This window comes from Cnephaeus nilssonii (genome assembly GCF_951640355.1).
Source record: "Cnephaeus nilssonii genome assembly, chromosome: X".
Taxonomy (NCBI): Eukaryota; Metazoa; Chordata; class Mammalia; order Chiroptera; family Vespertilionidae; genus Cnephaeus; species Cnephaeus nilssonii.
In genome coordinates this window covers 45,826,766-45,848,782 of record NC_137071.1, presented here as the reverse complement: position 1 = coordinate 45,848,782, position 22,017 = coordinate 45,826,766, and the positions used below count along the sequence as shown (strand labels likewise).

Sequence of the window (22,017 nt, the reverse complement as noted above, 5' to 3'; positions counted from 1 at the left end):
ACAGATGAATAGAGCCTTCATAAACACTTGACACAACATCTGTGTGCCCAACCCTATGTTCAATTATTCTGTTTAGGGTTGCAGGGTTGAGGAGTTTACACTTCCCCTCCTAAAACCATTGCATCTCTGAGATTACCAATCTCTATTTTACTTGATAACGGCCTCCCAAAGACCCAGGTTATGACACTCATTCTACCCAAACTGAGAATCCAAGGGAAAAGTTCTCCCTATTCTATTCAAGTCAGAGACAACTCCTTCTTTTAGCCAGAGACTCCTAACTCCACCTTCCCCCAGAACAGTGGTCGGCAAACTCATTAGTCAACAGAGACAAATATCAACAGTACAACGATTGAAATTTCTTTTGAGAGCCAAATTTTTTAAACTTAAACTTCTTCTAATGCCACTTCTTCAAAATAGACTCGCCCGGGCCGTGGTATTTTGTGGAAGAGCCACACTCAAGGGGCCAAAGAGCTGCATGTGGCTCGCGAGCTGCAGTTTGCCGACCACGGCTCCAGAAGGTAGAGGCACAGGCCTGCCTTTGTTAAGCTTACCATCATTGAATCTGAACTTCCCATGGCTGCAACAGAGAGCTCCAGCAGCTGCAATAGCATCCTGATCAGGGACTCTAACCACTCCTCTCTTGGGACCTTCTTGCTTTCCTGTCACTGCTGCTATACCTATACCTAGGCTCCAGGGGTCCTCTGTTCTTTCAGTAGCCTTAAGAATTAAATTTTAAAACTTTAGGAAGAGAGAGAGGGTAAAAGTTTGGGCATCTGTGTGCCACTTTCTTTGCTCCTCTCCTCAAACTCAGAAGGTTTGTGCTTTAACAGGGAAGCCTCATCCTCAACACGCACACAGGGTACATAGCCCCTTTTACATCTTCAGCCCCTCTTCTTGCTCTAAACACCTCCAGATGTCATCTCCCAACAGCCTTTTCTCTCCATATTATGGAGGAAAGCCACAGACACACAGAGAGGGTTAGCATAATTCTTCAAGAGCCACTTAAGGAGTGGTAAGAAAGCAAGCAAATAGGGGAAACCAAACAAACTCTGTCCACATGGTGTTTTCTAGCCCTAATTACAGAGGCCCAGGGAGCAAAAATCTCAAATCCTAAAGCCAGAACACAGTTGGACAAATGCCAAATCCCCAAAACAAAAACCATCCCAGAATGTCCAGCAATATAATAGACTTACCTTTAGGGTGAAAGAGGACCCTGCTCCCAACATCATCAATCCCATCACACCCTTCCCACTTGGTCCATCAACCACTCAGAAACCACCTGCAGCCACCACCTTCTGTGCCCTTGGGCTGCCTGCCTTCTCAATACCCAGATTAGAATTGACTTCCTCCATCCCAAGAAGATGAAAGTGAAGGGGAAATTCAGAAAGCAGTAAGACAGATGGTGGGTGGGGACAGCAACCTCTAGAGTGGGGATGAGAACAGGTCAAACAATAGGAGTCAGGGTTTGAAAATAGCCCTAGGAGTGATTCATCACCCTCTTCTCTGGTCTGAAGACCTGGGTGTTTCTAATGGGAAAGAAACAAGCTAGGACCCTCCAGCCCAACCTCTGGGGCAGGGGTGGGGGTGGGGGGTCTGTGTTGGCTCTACCCTTCTTCACCTTCAGTCTGGCTGTTCACTCTCCCCACCACAGCTAGCTTTCTAGCTGGCTTAGCTACATAATTACCATAAAGCTTTCCATCTGCATATTTCTCTCACCACAAGCATCTCAAAGACAACTTTTTACCTGCCAGTTAGGAGCCTGGACCCATGCACCAAGTCACGAAATTTCAGGGCAGAAGAGACTGGCCCTTTAGATCCCAAAAATCTAACCAATGCACTACCTGAATGGCAGTTGAAAACACTGTGGCACATACAAGTTGCATGACTCTCCTAAGGTCACATGAATTAGTGGTTGAACCCCGGTTTTCTGAGTCATAATTCAGTGCTCAACTTTAAAGAGTCTTGAGAGAAGAGAAATTAGGAGAACACCAGGCTCTCTAATTTGGAAATCCCCAAAACTTCTACTAAAAGGCTCAGGATTTCTCTAATCCAACACCATTTTGAACTTCATGAGGAAAATGAGCCCTGAAAGATGCAATTTATCCAAAGGTTTTCGCTTGATCCCTTCAGCTACCCTAATGCCAGGAAAATCCAGGTCGTTTCTCAGAAGGGAAGGCACTAGCCTAGGGAAAGCCCATATCGCCCGACCAGGGGCTTCCTGGAAATGCCCTCAAAAACAGAGGAAAGAGGAGAGGGTAGGAGAGGCGGCATGACCGGGTTCAGAGACAGGAGTCCCCACCCCCACCTCCCAGCTCCAGCCCCCTCAGAAATCCCAGAGCGATGGCTACAGGCCAGCCCTGGAATAACGGGTGGGCAGCCGTCTTCCACCACCCCACTCGTGGGGCTTCCCTGAGAGAAGCGCGGCCGGCAGGCTCAGAAGGTCCCCCCAATTTCGGCGACTCCGACCCCAAATTCCAGGGGCGAAAGTGGCTTGGCTCACTTCCCCTGCGTGGGTCGCGCCCCAACTCCTACCAGGAGGCCGCGTCCACCGCCTCAGGTCCGAGACCCCGACACAGTCGCCAGTGCCAGGGAGCAGGAAATGAGCGCAGGCGGGACTGCTCCGTCCTGGGCACGCGCAGAGCGTGGGGTCGGGCGCGGGTAAAGGTGCCAGCCAGAGAAGCAGCTGTCTTGGCTGCTTAGCTGTTGTCAACCCGAGGCCACCCTCCTCGCAGGTGGGGTGGGAGCTGCAGCGAGTAGGGCAGTAGGGACGCCCCGCCCAAGTATAGGTCCCTCGACCAATGAGGGTGCAGTCCGGCCTACCAGACTCCTCAGAAAGTCGTACAAATTGTGGTGGGCGGGTCTCTGCCTTCCAGTTCCTCCAATCCCCTCACCCCTGCCTCTTCCTCAGGTCACACCAATGGGGGCCCGGCGGGAGGTGGGGGTTAGGGCGCTAGCGGAGAGCCAGGGACTGAAAGTGAAGAAGCAGGAGCCAGTGGGCCAGGGACACAGCCTAATATTTATTGAGGTCTGTAAGTGTCTGGTACCGTGTGGGGGATTTAAGTACTTATTCCATGTGCAGGGGAAGGTTCAGCAGCTTGCTGAAGATAATTTACCAGTAGTTCAGAAAACACAACTTCCATGAGATCTCAGATTAGTAGAGGCAACCAAGAGAGAACTGGGACGTTAGGTGTTTGAGCAGGAAGTTGCCATTCCCTCCTTGCCAGGCTCCAGCATTCTGCAATGTTCCCGCTACCCCCAGCTCTCTACCCCAAGTACAAACTGGAGGCATCTGCATTAATCATGGCAGGAGAGAGCTCCCAAGAGTAGTGACAGCAAGTGCCACAGAAAGCCTGTTTAAATTCACTAAGGAACAGTGTTAAGATTTGATTTCTCTCTTGCCTTTCCTCACAAGGCTCCAGCACAAGTTCACAACCTTGGTTTTATTATTGAATTGCGGACTCCTATTAGCCAGGGAAGGGAGTACCCAAGAGCCCATACATCCAACCACCATCCTCCACATTTACAAGTACAGAAACCGAGAATAGATGACTCACTCAAGTTTACCCAGCAAATCCATGGCAGGGACAATACCTGCATCGTGGTTATTTTCTCCATACCTAACAGAGGGAAGAAATGAAACTGAGGCACCAAGAAAGCAGGGACTGCATTCATGTAATTTGTTTGCTAGAGTACCCAACACAGATGAGAGCAAAAATTAGTGATTGTTAGGACAGCAACTTTCTTAAAGTCACCAGAAGCAATGGCAGAGCCAAACTTGAATTCTCCTACCTTCCTCCCCTGCTAGCCCTAATGAGAATCGGAAGAAAAATGATGAAGCAAGGCTACCTCCAGTGTGTACCCCTCCTTTCCTCTCAATGGCAAGACTGCAGGTGGCACTTTGTTCAAGGTGAGCCACATCCCTGTGGGTCTTGGATGTGTATGAGGCCTGTATACCAGAACTCACTCATGGATACAAAATCCTACCCAGAGTCAGGAACCCTTATGATGGGTGGGAAGGGAGCTGACTTCCTTTCTGAGTCCAGGCAGTTATATCTGTCAGCATCCCTAAGGCTTTGAGCTGGAGCCAAATTTGTCTTGCTTCTGGGAAGTGCTAGAAGGATATAAGAGTGTGCATCCTGCAATGATCCTATAGCTTCCCTAAGGTCAGGAAACCATGTCAGAACCAATTCCTTCCACCCCAAGGCACCAAGCACAGTGCGTACAGCAGTTTCTCAGTAATGCTTGCTAATAGGTGAATGAATGCCTAAAGATATGGAAGGGACAACCATGAAGAAATTACAATCATATGAATAATGAGCAAACCAAACTTATCTTTTAGTAGATACATTTAACTAAATCAGATATGATGGGCTCTGAGACACCAGTTCTTTTTTTTTTAAGGCAATCAAACCAGAAAACTACAGAAAGTACAAAAGGTACAAAAAGAGCAATTGCTGTAAATAACTAGAACAAGAGCTTCCCAGTGTCTGGCGTAGAGTAGGTACTCAATAAAAACACCTGTTGAACGACTTGAGTGCACACAATTGTCAGAGAAAGTTACAATCCTAATATTTGTCACACACATTGTGACATTTTGAAGTGTCCCAAGTAATGCCTGGGCTATTTCTTTGGGTCTTGTTTGATCTCCTTCCTTTACCCCACAAGCTTCAGAAAGGCACGGTGAACTCAACCCCTTTGGAAAGACAAAGATAGCTCATCTCTTTCAATCCCACCACCACTTTTTGCTCCCCAAGCCACCACCACCTCCCAACCTAAGCCAGAGTCTTGCATATAACCGGTATTCTGTGACGGTGCCTGGAATGTAGGAGAAAATGGTTTCTTTTCACAAGCTCCTTTCTGGGCTGCATCTTGAGTGGCTCTGGAGAAAACTGGAGCCTTTAGTTCCTTAGCATAGTTTTTTTCCACAAGCCCCGACTCTATTTTTTTCTTGCCAGAAGCTCACTTAAAATTAAGCCCCCGCTCTTGAGTGTGTGTCCTATAGTTTTGCTGCTGTCTTGGATGCCTGCTCAGCCACCAGACAAGAAAACGTAGAGTGCATGAGGGCTGGCTGAGAGCAGGTGAAAAAACCTTGGGTGTGTGCATGCATGCATGTTTTTCTATGCCCAAGACATGGGGCTACCCTCATTCTACTACAACCACAGCCCAGCTGTGTCATGCAAAAGGCAGCATAGTAGATTCTGAAGCCAGACAAAGCCCAATTCTGCTGCTAACTAGCTGTGTGACGTTGGGAAAATTACTTTCCAACTTTCAGTGTCTCTGTTTCCTCATCTGTAAAGTGTGGATAATAATCACAACCCTGACCTCACACAGCTGTTAAGCAGATCCACAGGGCTAAATCACACTTTGAATGGTGCCTGGCACATAGAAAGTGCTTCTAAATGTTAGACATGGTGACAGCCCTGGATCAGGAAGTAGGAGAGCTGGGTGCTAGTCTCAAATCTACCATTTTCTGGCTGTGTCACCTAAGGCAAGTCATTGTATGCTCCTACTATCAATCTCTTCACCTGTTAAATGAGGGTAGAGAACAATTCCTAGCAGGCAGAGTTGAGACAATGAACATGAGGGTATACTGTAAAGGGTGGTGACAGTTGGCAGGATGGCACTGAATGTCTTGCAAAGCCAAGCTTTTTCCAGGGCTAATCAGCCCTTTTCTTCTAGGCGGTGGCAGAGAGAAACTCCATATACTATTACCCTGAGCCTCACTCCAAGACACCTGGGTCCTAATAAGTGCCTGAACAATTACAACAGTCCCTACACTCCTCCCTGCCTAGGAATGGGGGTTCCGCAGACTGTTGCAGGCAGACCCTTAGGCCCACTCTGAAATGGATGAGGGTAACATGGGAAGGAACCAAACAGACCCTTCCACTACTCTTTTCCATGGAGCTAAAGGAGCAGCAGCAAATAATTCCAGGAAACTCAGCTGGGAAGGAAGAAGGGAGAAAAGACGTCTGAGGGGAAAATGAATTGCACTCCGACAGGCCCATCTAGCACATGACCTCACACTTGCACACACATCCCTGCATGCCTCATCGAAAGCCCACCAGTCAGGCTTGGGAGGGTAAAACTTGCCTCCTGATTGTTTGGGACCCCCACTCAGCCTCATTAAAGGCGGCTATTGATCAGACACCTACAACGTGGGATAGTTAGTTACAGCTCATAAAAGAAATTCTGAGGAGCCATGGCTGTGGCAGGGGGTTTGCATTAAAAGGGGCAGCCAGAGTAGGGCCAGACATGGGGAGATAGAGAGGCAGTAGTGAGAGGAGGTTGCAAAGGTGAGGGGGACACAGGTATTGCCCACTGAGTGAGCATTGCTAAGTGGAGGTGAGGGATAGAAAACTAGGTCCTGAGAGGAGCACAAAGACTCTTTCTCAGCCCAGGGACCACCATTATGGTGCTCACCCCACACACCAAAGACCCTGGAAGGGAAGGAGGAACTCTGTGCTGGGCTGGCAGCCCTGGGCTGGCTGTGCAGGGAGCTGGAGCATTGGCCGAGTTAGGCACAGGCCAGGAGAGTTTCAGGGATCACATACCCTCTGTGGGCTCCCCTTCCTTAAGCTAGGACCCAGAGGCACTCATTCCCTCCCACCTGCCTCCTATAGCCATTGAGAGGAAAGTGTTGGGATAGCTCATCAGGCCTCCAGGCACCTGAACTAGGCAAATTAGAGGCAGAAAACCAAGGCCCACACAGTGCCTGTCCCTGACTCTTCCCCCAGACACCCAAAAGCCTATCTCCTTTCCCCCAACAAACACCAAAATGTCAGCTTGATGATGGGAGGGCTCCCAGCATCCATGTAACAGACCCACCAAGCCATGACAGTGTGATGAGTCCCATTTCACACCCAGGATGGGCCCCTGACCTGGCTTTACTGGCCCATCTCAAAGGAGCAAGAGGTTCTCTGCTGGAGGCAGATGGAGGACCCCTCTCCCCACTTCCCACAGGGAGGTCTGCCTGCCTTGGCCTAAGCAAATAGGTGAGGTCACCCTGGACAGAGCTCTTGGGAATTGTGGCACAGACACCCAAAGCAGGATATCCACCGCCTCCACAACCTACCTCGGAGGAAGGTCACAGGGTAATGAGGGAAGATGAGTAAAGGCAAACCCACTTCTAACACAAACCCCCTCACACCCTCCCCATGCACACATACAAGCAGCTGAGGTCAGAGGAACCCTCTCTCTACCCTTCCCCAACAGGTTCCCTCTGCCTGATTTAGTTTAGGCCCTCAAGCTTGCTCCCTCCAGGCCAGGCTCCATTTCTTAATCTTAAAAAAAAACAACAAAAAACAATAAGCCAAACAACAACAACAAAAACAAACGAACAAACAAACAAAAAAAAACACAGAGATGGGCCCTGGTTTCCAGGGCCCCTTCTTCCCAGCATATTCTCTGCTCCTGTGAGCTTCTCTGTGTGTTCCTGTGGGGGTGGAGCCCCCAGAAAAACAACATTTATGGAGCTTCTGCAGAGGAAGGGGGTGGTGAGGGCATGAATGTTCTCTGGGGGTGGGGAGTAGCTGAGGGCCAGGCCAGAAAGAACAGAGGAAAATGAGAAAAAAAGGAAGGGGGAGGGCTCAGGTGAAAGGCAGGGAAAAGGAGGGAGCTTGAAGCCACCCAGGCCTAGAAAACTGGGGATCTGACCTCTGCTTCCAGCACTGTCCCCAGTTCACCCTGCAGCAATGGACACCCAGAGTCCCTGAACAGAATTCAGGATCCTTCCCCCTTGCCTGGGACCCTTTGCACATGTCCCTCCGGGGAAGGAGCTCCCAAGACAAAACCTGGGAGGGTGAGGAGGAGATGGAAGAAGAGGAAAGATGAGGCTCTTCCTTCCTATCCACAGGCTCCCGCATCAATCAGCCTGACCCCTGGACACCCACCCACCCTGTGCAACCAAATCTGTTGCCCATGAAGCTGGAGGGCTACTGGGGAGTTGGGGGAGTGTGTAGTTTTACAGGCTATGCCCAAAGCCTGGCCCAGTCCAACCCTGTGATTATGGGTCTCTAGGACTTAACAATCTCAATTCAAGCAGACACAGCCGGACCCCTGGACACCCACCCACCCTGTCTCCTTTCCCTGAAAATAACCACAGAGGCCCCAGGATGACATCAGAGAGGACCTGGGATGTGTGATGAGGCTTGAGGACCACTCAACAAAGTGTCTAGGCTCTTCTTGGTCTTGGAATTCTTGTTCCCTCTCAGTGGGCCCTTCTCTAAGTACAATTCTCCACCCACACTCTCTCTCTGTTCCTCCCTCCCTCCGTCCCTCCCTTCCTCCCTCTCTCATTTACTCTCTAAAAAAAGTTCTGATATAACTCTCAGCCAGGGCCAGGGCTAGGGCTTCCCTATACATATGTATCAACCTGTTATCAACATGGGCACCCAGGCACCAATGTGGGGGGGGGGGAGGGCTGGACTATAGACCAGGACAGATAGTCCCAATAACTGGGGTGTCCCTGTCTTCCTGGAGCTGCTATACCAGTAGAAGAGGCAACAGCAGCCCCAAATGGAGAATGACCAACCCAGGTAGGTGGGCAGCTAGGTCAGGTCCCAGAGGACAGAGAGAGAGGTAGGGCAGCAATGCTCCCAGGTTGGACACCTTATGTCTCTGGATCAACAGACCCCCCTTCCTGCCCTTACGAAACACCAGGAAAGTGGCTCCTGGATCCCACCCCTACCAAGGCTCCTACATCAGGGGCAGGACACTGAAATTCTGGCTTCTGCCCTGCTTCTGTGGAGATGCTGTATGACCTTGCTTAGAGTGTCACCCTCTCTGAGCCTCAATGTCCACATATGTATAATCAGAGGGTCTGATCTGAGCATCTCCACAGGCCCTGTCCTTTAGTGTGTTCATGTTCCATGACAAATCTATGTCAAGAAACCCAACCCAATTTGCTATTTCCTCCCTGCCATTTGGGCAGGGGCAAGGAAGAATTTACTGGGGAAAAGGAACAGGCAGAGCAGAGAAATTTTTTTTAAGTCCTCAAAGAAATATATATTTGTTTAAAAGACAAAGTGCCAGGCACTCTGGGAAACCTGTTTGAGTGAAAACAGGCCTTGGGATAGAGCTTTTAGTCCATTTGAGATGACCAAAAATGTGCTGTCAGGGTAGCTGAGCTGGGTCATGCAACTAGGAGACAAAGCTAGGAAGTAAGGGGCGTGAGGGAGGGGTGTGTAGGGAGCTACGCAATAGGTAGTGAGACCCAAGAATGTGGAGACAAAAAGATAGGGCAGACAGATAAACAATGGAATGAAGAGGTGAAAATACAGACACATAGTGGGACAGGAAGACAAACAGGAGAGTGGGAGTGCAACAACAGAGGTAGAGACAAAGAAAGTGCTGTAGGAATAAGGGGATGGGGACACACTGTTTATTAAATAATATTCTTTTTGAGTGGAGGATGAAGGCAGAGAGAGCTGGGTAGGAACAAAGCGAGGACAGTAGGAATAAAGACAGGACACCTTTGGACAGAACAAGAGCTGGCTAAGAATTAGAAGAAAGCAGGCAAGCTGAGGTGGAAGGTCTGAAAAAGGAGGACTGCTAGCTAGGGGTGGGGTTGAGACAAACGGATGGACATAAGACTAACAGATGAAAACAAGACTGAGACCAAAGACTAAGGGGCTGGGAACTTAGCAGAGCAGCGAGAACCGCAGCACCGAAGCTCTAGGCCAATTGCAGCGGAGCCCTGACCTCCTGTCAGGGTCCTCCCCTCTCCATTCACCTTGTTTCCAGCGGGGCGGGTCGCCCCTGGTGCCGTTCACACCCCATCCCGTCCTTAGAGCCCACGACCCTGGCTTCCGAAGCCCTGTGGCTGACCCCAGCCCTGCGCCTCAGCCATAGGTTGGTGGAGGCTCTGAAGCCTGCAGGCAGCTAGCCGGGTCCCTGGCGCCTCCCTGGTTGCATCCAGACTGAGCCAACAGCCCGGTAAGTGCCGCGGCAGGGCGGGGCTGAGGGAGCCAAGGCCCGGTTGCCCTGCCCTTCATAGCAACTAGAAAGTTCCACGCCCCCACCTTGAGCGGTAACCACCCCCCCCCCCTTCTCTAACCCACACTGGCCTCAAATCATTTAGCTCCTATAATCTGGTTCCCTACCACCCTGGGAGCTCATCTCCAGGGTTGGAGTCACCCACCGACCCCTTCCACCCTGGCCCCCTATTTGAGAGGTGTCTCAACACCAACCCCACTCCTTCCTACTCTTCTACCCCATTGTGAGAGAGTGAGAGTCTTCTTAGTCTCTGGGTCAGCCCCTCCACTGCCTCTCTAGCTCAAATTTCACCAAAACATATAACATGGCCGAAGATCTTATGCAACAGTCAGATGCAGAAGGCTGAAGCAGCAGAACTCAGGAAATAGGGGAGGGACATGGCTCCCACTATCTAGGCACTCAGTCACATCTCATCACCCACTAGGGTTTCTGTCTGACCAGAGCAAGGGGAACTTGGATTCCAACAAGGACACGTTGAAACCCTTCTAGTGCCAAGAATATCCTGAACTCATAGAGAAGCATGCCATATAGACGCTCTTATGTTACAGATGCAAAACTAAGGCCGAAGAATGCAGATGACTTAGCAATTATCTAAGGGGAACAATTATCTCTACGTGGCAGGACTGTTGTGAGGATACAAAGGGGCTGAGCATGATGCCAGAATACAGTGTCTGTAAATAAAGATTTGCTTTTTTTCTCAAAGATATCCACACTGGAGATCTACCACACAAAAAAAGTCTGGACCCAGGACCCTAAATTACATAACTTAAATTCCCTTATTCCTAACCTCCACCCACAGCAAGCAAACTTGCATTATCTGTTCTGTCTTTGTTTACAATGGAAGGAAGACAGAAAGTTGCCAGCTCTCAGATCTGGTCATTTCCACTCCACTTCTGGTGATTGCCAGTAAGGGGAACAAGGTTCTAATAGTGGCTTTGCATGAACTACAGCATAACCTAGGGCATTTTTCCTCTTTCAGCCTCGGTTTCCTCATCTGTAACAAGATAGTAATCCTATGACACAATGGGAATCTTGATAAGAGGATACACAGGTAAAGGTCACAGTCCCTCCCTCTACCAGCTCCATATCTTGTGCCATGAGACTAGAGCTAAGCAACCCCATGTGGGAAGGACAGGCTAGGAAAAGGAAGAGGAGTTTGTGAATCGAGGCGTGCTTATTTGCAAGAGATTTGCACCCACTTTTCCTAGACTCAATGTCAGAGCTGGAAGGGAATAAGAGATTAACATCTTGATCTCCATGCCAGTCATCCTTTTCCCCCAAGGCAGTGGCACACAGTAGGTATTCACAAAAAAACTTATTGAATGAACATATTCTTCACATGGGGCAGAGGACTTGCTCAAGGTCACACAGTGACTCCATTTCAGAATTGAGACAGATCTCTTCTCTACTCCACCTTCCACTAGGCTATGCTGCTTCTTTTTGTCTTTCTTCCACGTGATCATAAACCAGTGGAAGCCCATTCCTCTCACCAGCACTCTCAGGCCTACCAGCAATCCCCATTCTGGACCAGCTCAGTCAGGATGAACAGCCACTGGAAGACACTTCTGTGTGCCCCGCTTGGTGTTGCCAATCTTTTGATGTCTAAGTTTCCAGCAGCCCCTGTATTACCCCTGCAAGTTCCCCTCTGGGGAAAAGGAGGCCTCAGTCAGCTTCCTGTGCACACAGGAGTTTCCCTTTTGCTCACTGGTGAGGCGGAGTATAGGACACAACCCCTCCACAGCAGCAGCCTAGAAGGAAGGGCGGCAGCAGCCATTTCCTACCCTGCTAAGGCATCTCCCTCCCTGGCCAGTCCCTCCCCTATTTCCTGAGTTCTACTGCTTCAGCCCCAGCCAGGACAGTGATGTGAAAAGGCTCAAAAGTTAACTTGAATCACAGAACCTGGAAACTAGAAAGGACCCCAAAGGTCATTTATTCCCACTCCTTCACCTCTGTAGGAATGCCCTATGTTAGCAAATCTGACCTAACCTCTTCTAAGGTCAAGTACCTTTTTTATAAAATCACAGGATGACACCCACCTGACAATGTTGTTGTGTGGTGTGGGAGGAAATGTGAGAAGGGACTTAATAAAAGCTGATGTGTACTGAGTGCTAACTTTGTGCCTGGCATCACTAAAGTAGGTACTATCATTATCATCATCATCATCATCATCATCATCATCCCCATGTTATAGATGGAGAAACTGAGGAATGACAAATGTAACTTGCTCAATTCACACAGCTAATAGTGGCGATGGCAGAATTTGAGCCCTGAAGCTCACTTTTCACCATTGTAAGGGTGGTCATCATCCTTACCCCAAAGAATGATCTATCTTTAAAGTTCTAGGAGTTCATGTGTCTGTGTGCCTAGGACTTTTGTACCCAAGTACCCCTAAAGGCCAAGGGGGAAGAATTCGAAGAAACCCTGGAGAAGAGGGGCTGAAAATGGACCCTGAAACTTCAGCTCCAAGCGGGGCATGTCTTTGAAGTCCCTGCTTTTATTTTAAACACCTGCTTGAATTTCTCAGTGTCTTTGAGGAAAGTTGTCACTCCAGGAAGATGGAACACATTGGTCCTGTGCATTCATATGCTCCAGGCCACTGCCTTTTACCCCAGGAGTACCAGACACTTGGCACATGGTAGGCCCTGCATCACTGAGAAGAGTTAATGTTTATGAAACACGTGATACTCAAGCCAACATTCTAAGTACTTTTCACATATGATTTAATCATCATGACAACTCTATGAGGATGTCAAATTATTATCATCACTCTCATTTTTAGTGGAAAACTGTAGCACTGATAAGTGATTTTCCCACGTCACACAGTTTGGAAGTGACCACTGGGCTTTAAACCCAGACAGATGTCAGCCTTGGCTAGTAACCACTATACATACTGCCCCTCAGGCCACAACAGAGCCTCTCTTACCTGCCCATCTCCACTACTCTACACCAGAATGATTGGTTGATTTTTGGCAGAAGCAGGCCTTATCCCAATTAGGTTAGGAGCTTCTTGAGGGCAGAGATATAGTGCATATACTCCAACTCACCATTCCTCAGATTAATGCTACACCAGGGGCTGGGCCATGTAAAGGGGGACTGTCATTCATATGTGGCAACTGACTGCTTCCTGGCTTATGGCACGCATATGGCTGGTGGATAGAGCATTAAAATTTCAGGCAAGAGTCCTCTGCCACCCTCCATGGCAAAGATTCAGCTTCTGAAATGGCTACCCATCCATCTACAGGGACAAGTCCACATTTCTAAGATTTACATTCTAAGTGTTGCACAAGGTCACCCAGCCAAATCAGCTGGCATTCCTAGAACTTAATTAACTTAACTTCATCACCCGCTAAATGTCTAACATATGCTCTTCTCTCTTATGAAAATGCTAATCCTTATTTCCTTTGACTTATTTCATGAACAATTATTTGGTGCTTTCAATGTGCTGGCACTATTCTAAGCTCTTTGCACATTTTAACTTACAGACTCCTTACAGAAACCCTGTGGGTAATATCCCATTTTACAGCTGAAGAGGCTGAGGCACAGAGAGGTTAAGTTATTTGCCCTATCCCCTGCATCTGACAAAGTCCTACGTAATCTTTCTGGTCCTCCTATGAATAACATAAGTCATTCCCTTTCTGGGGGCTCCCTCAGCTCAGTTTCACCAGCAATCATTCTATACTGAGTTTACTAATAATTATCTAGTATATGTCTTCCTGCCCAATAAGAGTTTAAATTCTCTGAAAGCAAGAACTGTGTTTTATTATTTATAACATATTTATTGCTCAGGAAGGATTTGGCACTTAGGGACTATTTCTTAAAAGACTGAATGAAGAATGAATGAGTGAGTGAGTGAGTGGCCCAAAAGCAGCTTGACCAAACCAAATGGTGGCTGAGAGATTTGGGGTTTTCTTTCCCAAATGTCATTGGAGTAGAGGACTGTAAATATGACTCAATGACTGGGCCTGAAATGCAACCACAGGTAATGAGGAAAAGAGAAAGAAGACTCCTCCCACCCCATCCTGCTGCTCATGTGGCTGGACCAAACTTGACACTCTTACCACAAAGTCATTGGGCTGATGGGGCACATAGTACACCATCAAAGCCAGTGGCTCTGGGGTCTGCTCTGGAGAACTGAGCTCACTGGCTTCTCTGTTGCCCCCTCAAAGGCCCCATGGCTGCCTCTCCAATTCAGAGGGTTATATGAAAGAGAAGGGCTTAAATGTCACCCCAGGGAGTTAGAGTTTGCTCCTTTGGGCCTCAAATATTATGCTTCAGTGAAGTTGCTTGGGCCTTCCCTTGCTGGCCAAATACACTTTGTGAAAAAGTAGAGGGGAATTTGAGCACAACTCTGGTCTTGAGTCCTATTTCCACCATTCAGTAAACAAACAAACAAATAAACAAACACCCTGTGCAGCCTTTGGCAAGTTACTGAACCTCAGTTTCTTCACCTAGAAAATGAAAATAACTTTTTTCTGCCCTACAAACCTCAAGATATTAGAGCTGAGAGCACTTTGTAATTGGAAATGACCAGCTGCAGAGAGCATAGCAGTGTTTTGCAGCTTTCCAATTGAAGGCAGAAAGGTCAAGGACCCGAGCCTCAGCCTTCCCCAGTCTCCACCTGGCTGTGTATGCCTATTGCCCAATCATCAGCTTTTTCTGGACCTTAGTAAAAGAGAAAGGATAATTCCTAGGCCCTTGCAGCCAAATCTTAGCAGGGCTGCTGGATGGACGTGTGGATTTTATCAGCTCTAGAGAAGGGGCCCCTAAGAACTGCAACTCCCAAAGCAGCCTTGGCTGTGAACACCAGCTTTAACACTTACTATATGACATATCACTTCTGTGGTCTTCAGTTTCCTCACTTATTAAAGGATACAATAACACCTACCTCCCTAAATTGTTATGTAGAGCAAATACAAAAGCTTTAATAAGATGCTCTTGTCAGTGGAAAACTTGATCTACTTAGTACTTTACTCTGCCTCATCACTTTTATCCCTATCTTTGTATCATGTAAGCTACTCAGTTCTAAAGTCCACCAATTCTGCCTTTATCTGGGAAGTAGTTACAGCACCTACCTATACTTGGCCCTCTCCCTCAACTCACTGGCCTCAGTACACACACCTTCACCCCTATCAGAACTGGCAAAAGCCCCTCCTCCTCTTCCCATCACCTGGCAGAGTGTAGCACCAACTCAAAGTAACACATACCCTACAGTCTGGCTCAGAGGTCCAGGTCCAGAGCTTTATCCATTTGAGCAACTGGTCTGGCCATGAACGAAATCTGCTTTTATGTCAGTGGACATAGCTTGTGGGGGTGGGTCAGTTATCTGCCTCCTGTATCCCCACCACTTGTGTCTAGCCAGGAGGGCCAGCAAGCTATGACAGTGAGCAGGCTTTGTTTGTATTCATCAGTTGGTACATTTCCCTGGAATTCCAGGCCAGTCATGAGAGAATTCCTGAGTGGCCCAAACCTCAATGGCAGCCCAGCCTGTAGCTGGTTGGTTCCAAGTGAGCATGGGATCCACACCCTCATGTTATAGTTGGAGATCCTGAGGGTCATCCAGGGATGGGTAAGCAACTCAAGGCCCTACACCCAGGCTTTGCCCTCCAGTATTTGTGCCTACCTTGTTCTGCCCTGGAGATTCAGTCTCCCAGAGCCTTCTCTCATAGGCCCTGAGAAGTTCAAGCAATTAGGTCAGAAGAAGGGGTTCCAGAGAAGTCCAAAAAAATTCTCTTATAATTTCTCTTCAGTGTGGCATCCTCAGATAACCCATGCTGAAGTCTAGAAACAAAAGCTGGCAATGCACAGGTTCTTAGATAAACAGCAGCATGTCTTGAACAGATAGGGGCACCCACAACATAGCTGTGAAAGGAGCGGAGAGCCAGGCCAGACCCCTGTACTTCCCCAACAACAATAAGTTGGAAGCCAGGCTGCAGTCCAGGAACCCTGGAGGAGAAAGAGCCCTGTGAAATGCCCACCTGGGTCAGTTGGTAAGCAGGATTTATCCCCAGGTCAGCTGCATCCCCCAGACTGGAGACCTCAGGAATAGGGGACTATATTCCTTGTCAAAAAAGAACCTCAAACACTGTGCAGTGTGAGGCCCCATGAGGACAGGCCTTGTCTTGTTGTCTTGAAGTCTGGGGTGGTTCCAGCAGGATAGGAGGGTACAAAGTGGCTGCTCAAATTCACAGCTCAGGGGCAAGACCTCTAGATCAGCCTCCCCTTTCCTCCTATTCACTCTCCTTTCCTAGCTCTTCTTTTCCTAAACCTGGATGTTCTGTGTTTTAATTTAACCAAAGGGGCTGTTCTCTTTGACTAGTTATTGTCCCCCATGCCTAGTGGTGCCACCGTACCCCTATCTGCCTTTGACTTGCTGTGTAACTTTTCCATTCAGGGTCAATGAGCATAAAAAGGTTAGATGCACTAGATCGTGCTTATGAATTGTGCCTCACAGTGGCAGGAGAGCAGCCTCAAGGCCTACCTTGGGGATATCAAGGGAGGAAAGAAGAAAGGAAGGCTGAGCCTGGGGACTCTAGGCCCCCACCCCTACCCCACCTTTCTAAAAGCAGAGTCATGCTGCTTTTTTTTTTCTGTTTTATATATTGGGGTTCCACATTGGGTTCAGTTTTGGGGGAAAAGGAAAACTTTAAAGCCAATGGACTAGATATGTTCCTCTTGCACCTGGGCCCCAGTTACCTTCTAAGTGATCATTACGTGCCATAATACAAGTAAAATGTTTAGGACAGTGCCCAGCACATAATGTGAGGACAATAATAACTATCATGTATTGAGCTCCAACTATGTGTCAAGTATTGTTCAAAGATTGTACCTGGATCAATTCATTTGATCCTTCCAAATCTTCTCAAGAAGACACTATTATTATCCTGACTAGAGACCCAGTGCACAAAATTCAGGCATGGGTAGGGTCCCTAGGCCTGGCCGGTGATTGGGGCCGATCTGTGGGGTGACTGGCAGGGTGATGGGGGGCCCCCCACTGGCACCCACCTTGGCTGGCCTGGGGCCTGTGAGCTGAGGGCAGCTCCTGCATTGACCGTCTGTCCCCTGGTGGTCAGTGTGCATCATAGTGACCGGTTGTTCCACCAGTCATTCTGGCGTTCAGTTGATTTGCATATTAGGCTTTTATTAATAGGATTTTACAAATGAGGACACTGCAGCACAGAGAGATTACGAAAATTGTCCAAGATCACTGAAAGGTGCAACTGGGATTTGAATACAAGCACTTTGGCTCTAGGACCTTTATTCTTAATCAGTACAACTATTGGTTCGCAATACCTATTTAGTTATTTTTTGTTCCTCTGGTAATCATTATTTTCATTGAAAAATTATGTTACCTTCATCTGTAAAATGGACAGAGTTCACCTTGTATTATGACTGTACCTGAAAATCAGATCATGGCTAGAGAATGGGTATATTCCTGCTTTAGCAGACAGGCCAGGCTGCATGATGCCCTCATGTGCCACATCTGCTGAGATAAAGCCTACAGTTCTCCAAATAGTGGGCAGTGGAAAAATGTTGAATTTGCTAAGATAATAAAGACTGGCTTGTAAGCACAAAGCCTAGAAGAAACCAAGCAGCAGAGTTGCTAGGAACTTATAAAGTGGCTGGATGTCCTGCATGAGACAAGATTACTAATGTCCAGCATTCAGCCCTTACTAACCCTACCACCATGAATGTCCTCCATTCACCTGACTTAGCCTGCCTTTTTTCCATTCTTCTCCTTTTCCAGTACCCTCTATTTTTCTTTTCATCTCTCCTCCCTCTCCTTATTCAGGAAGACCCATAATAACTTGGTAAACCACAACCCTCATATTTCTTGTATTTCCACTTTCCAGGGGAATTTTGCAGTTGGTCCTGATTACTTCACCCAACTGATCCTCTCTGGCCACGTTCATCTTTTCTTGGGCCCCATCCACCTTTCCAGGATACTTCCCTCAACTTCAATGCCCTCAGACCACAGGCTTGTCTCTTCCTGCCTTTACTTGGCCAACAGAGCCACTAACTCTCTGAGTAAGTCCCTTCCCTTTTCTAGGTCTTAGTTTCTCTGTTGAAGATTGAAGGGGAGTGATTGAAGTAAAAGATATCTGAGGAGCTTTCCAGCTCTAATTTCCCACTGTTTTACATCCATTGAGAAAATTGAATATTCTTGTCGACTTCTCTCTCTCTCTCTCTCTCTCTCTCTCTCTCTCTCTCTCTCTCTCCACACACACACACACACACACACACACACACACACACACATTTATGTATGTGTGAGCTTGCCTAGAAAAGTCTGAAAGCATTAGTTGGGGCCAGAATCTGAGGAAATGGGAGCTGAGGGAGGTAGAGGGTAGGAATAGTAATTGCAGAATTTTCAAAGTGGAACAGCATTTTGAAAGCCAAGTAACTTTAGAAAAGTAGTCCTCTCAGTTGGGTTTGGCTCCAAATGAAAGTCAAGGAACTGTGTACCCCAAACCAGGGCAAAAGCAAAGCCCTTGATCCCTCTAGGTGTGGTGCACCCCCTTGGATTCAGCTCATGTCCCCGGCATTCACCATACCTGCCAGTTCCAGACATGTCATCAAGACTAGGGCAATAGAGATCTGGCTCCAGATGGGTCATGTTTCTGTTCTCAAGGTGCTTACAGTCAAGCCACAAAGATAAGCATGGAAATAAATAGAGCACCTCTTACAGTTTCCAAAGCGCTTTCCTTTTTTTTCTCTTTGGTTCTCACAACAACCCTGTGAGATAGCAGGAGAGGAACTGTTATCCCATTTTACAGAGCAGAAGACTGAGAGTCAAAGTGGAGAAAGAATTCACCCAAGCTGATCTGAGCAGCAAGTGGAGAGCTGAGACACAATCCTAAATGTTTACTCTCCAGAGCCAGAACTCTGTCCAAAGCATCATGCTCTTGCATTTTCGTCAGCTTTGACAATAGAAGTTTTCTGAGACACTGTAAAAAAAAAAAAACACCTGCCTAAGGCATTTGTCATAGCAATATCTTTACTGACATAGCTCCTAGGGCAATGGAAACTAAGGAGAAAATAAATAAATGGGACTACATCAAAATAAAAAGCTTCTGCACATCAAAAGAAACCATCAACAAAACAACAAGAAAGCCCACTGCATGGGAGAACATATTTGTCAATGTTATCTCTGATAAGGGTTTAATCTCCAACATTTACAGGAACTAATGCAACTTAACAAAAGGAAGATAAAGAATCTAATTAAAAAAAAATGGGCAAAGGACCTAAATAGACACTTTTTGAAAGAGGACATACAGAAGGCCAAGAGACATATGAAAACATGCTCAAAGTCACTAATCATCTGAGAGATGCAAATCAAACCAACAGTGAGGTACCATCTCAGACCTGTCAGAATGGCTATCATCAACAAATCAACAAATGACAAGTGCTGGCGAGGATGTGGAGAAAAAGGAACCCTCTTGCACTGATGGTGGGAATGCACACTGGTACAGCCACTGTGGAAAACAGTATGGCATTTCCTCAAAAAATTCAGAATGGAACTTCCATTTGACCTAGTAATCCCACTTCTAGGAATATATCCTAAGAAAACAGAAACACCAATCAGAAAGGATACATACTGAGTGGCCAGATAATTATGCTCTCTGAACGCATAATAATCTGGCCACTCAGTGTGTATCCTATATAATAAAAAGCTAATATGGAAATTGTCCCCTCGACCAGTAGTTCGACCAGCAGGCAGGCTGGCCAACCGCCCATGTCCCCTCCCCAAGGCCAGGCTGGGCAGACCCCACCCATGCACGAATTCATGCACCAGGCCTCTAATAAAATATATATATACTGAGTGGCCAGATTATTATGCGTTCAGAGATCATAATAATCTGGCCACTCAGTGTATGCACTCCTATGTTCATAGCAGCACAATTTACAATAGCTAAGATTTGGAAACAGCCTAAGTGCCCATCAGCAGATGAGTGGATTAGAAAATTGTGGTACATCTACACAATGGAATACTATGCTGCTGTGAAGAAGAAGGGACTCTCACCATTTGCAACAGCATGGACAGCTTTCTTTCAGATGGAGGTGCTCACAGCAGTCATTGTTCCTGCTCTGGGAACTCTCTGGTGCAGGGCTGAGTGGCAGGGTGTTTGCTCCACCCTGGTGATTCCCTGAGCCCCCGCCCCACTCAATTTACAAACCCACCCTAGATGTGTGCAGCGGCTTTTGCATATGAATGGCCTGTCCTTTCTCAGCCTAAAACCTGTCAAACAGGCAGTAGCTGGGTCAGGGAGCCCCAAAGATATCAAAAGAAGGCACAAGGCCGGCAGCAGAAGCCTGCCTTGCTTCACAGCTGTCCCTCATCTTGGCACCTCCAAACCCCAAACAAGGAGGAGGAATCTGCAGATCTCTCTGTAGCTCCTGCTGGGTGGCCTCAGGCAATAGTTGACTTTGCACCTCCTTGGACGTCCAAGAGCTAGTGTACCCAGTGGTCAGTGTGAGACCATACCAGATTACAACTCTTCACATCCATAAGTGACACACTCAAGAGGCAGACTCAGTGATCACTGAAGTAAGTCCTGCCCCATAAGGGTGTCTATTGCACAGCAGCTCTTCCATTGTAGACACAGCTGGTCCTCACAGCCAACTGGCCTGGAGGTCAGTTCCTCCCAGTGATACCAACAGCAATCAAGGCTTAACTACAACAAGACTGTGCACACAGCCCACAGAGGGGGGCACCAAGAGTGCCCACCTCAGATGATTGGGGAGGCTGAGGCACTGGGCCCTATAGGACACCTACCACACAAGGTCACTCTATCAACTCAAGGAGACTTAGCAGCTACCTAATACATAGAAACAAACACAGGGAAGCAGCCAAAATGCAGAGACAAAGAAACATGTCACAAATGAAAGAAATGGAAGAAAGCAAAATACTGGATATAGAGTTCAAAACCACTGTTATAAGGTTACTCAACCATCTTCTCAAAACCCCTGAGGAACTTAGTAGACCTTCAAGTATCTTAGTGAAAATGCTAAAAAATATATATATATAGAAAAGCACCAGTCAGAAATTAAACATACACTGACTGAAATAAAGAATAATATACAGAGATTCAACAGTAGACTAGAGGATCCAGAGAATCAAGTCAAAGAATTGAAATATGAGAAATCAAAAAACACCCAACCAGAAGAGCAAAAAGAAAAAAGAATCCAAAAATATGAAGATATTGTAAGGAGCCTCTGGGACAACTTCAAGTGTACCAACATCCAAATTATGGGAGTGCCAGAAGAAGAGAGAGAGCAAGATATTGAAAACCTATTTGAAGAAATAATGACAGAAAATTTCCCCTACCTGGTGAAAGAAATAGACTTATAAGTCCAGGAAGTGCAGAGAACCCCAAACAAGAGGAGTCCAAAGAAGACCACACCAAGACACATCATAATTAAAATGCCAAGGGCAAAAGACAAAGAGAGAATATTAAAAGCAGCAAGAGGTAGTTACCTACAAGGGAGTACCCATACGACTGTCAGCTGATTTATCAACAGAAACTATGCAGGCCAGAAGGGAGTGGCAAGAAATATTCAAAGTGATGAATAGCAAGAAACTACAACCAAGAATACTCTGCTCAGCAAAGCTATCATTTAGAACTGAAGGTCAGATAAAGAGCTTCACAGACAAGAAAGAGCTAAAGAAGCTCATCACCACCAAACCAGTATTATATGAAATGCTAAAGGGTATTCTTTAAGAAGAAGAAGAAGAAAAAGGTAAAGATAAAAAATTATGAACAACAAAGTGACAACAAATACATATCTATCAACAAGTGAATCTAAAAATCAAATGAATAAAAAATCTGATGAACAGAATAAACTGGTGAATGTAATAGAATCAGGGGCATGGAAAGGGAGCGGACTAACAATTCTCGGGGGCAAGGGGGTGTGGTGGGTGCGGGAAGAGATTGGACAAAGATCTTACACCTATGGATGAGGACAGTGTGGGGGGAGTGAGGGCCTGGGGTGGGATGGGAACCAGGTGGAGGGGAGCTATTGGGG

General features: G+C 47.2%; 1 protein-coding gene across 6 annotated transcripts in view; it reads right to left on the bottom strand.

Moving 5' to 3' along the window:
- Window positions 1-22,017, bottom strand: part of STARD8 (StAR related lipid transfer domain containing 8) — an 83,667-nt gene that overhangs the window by 30,250 nt on the left and 31,400 nt on the right. For 2 of the 6 annotated variants that reach the window (XM_079765066.1, XM_079765067.1), the window contains exon 1: window positions 2,533-2,711. The exons of 1 other annotated variant lie outside the window; for it this stretch is intronic. The gene's annotated coding sequence lies outside the window, so the exon portion shown is untranslated. Of the gene's footprint in view, window positions 1-2,532; window positions 2,712-22,017 lie in introns of those variants that run through there. 3 more of the 6 variants (XM_079765063.1, XM_079765065.1, XM_079765064.1) reach the window with 2 other exon arrangements.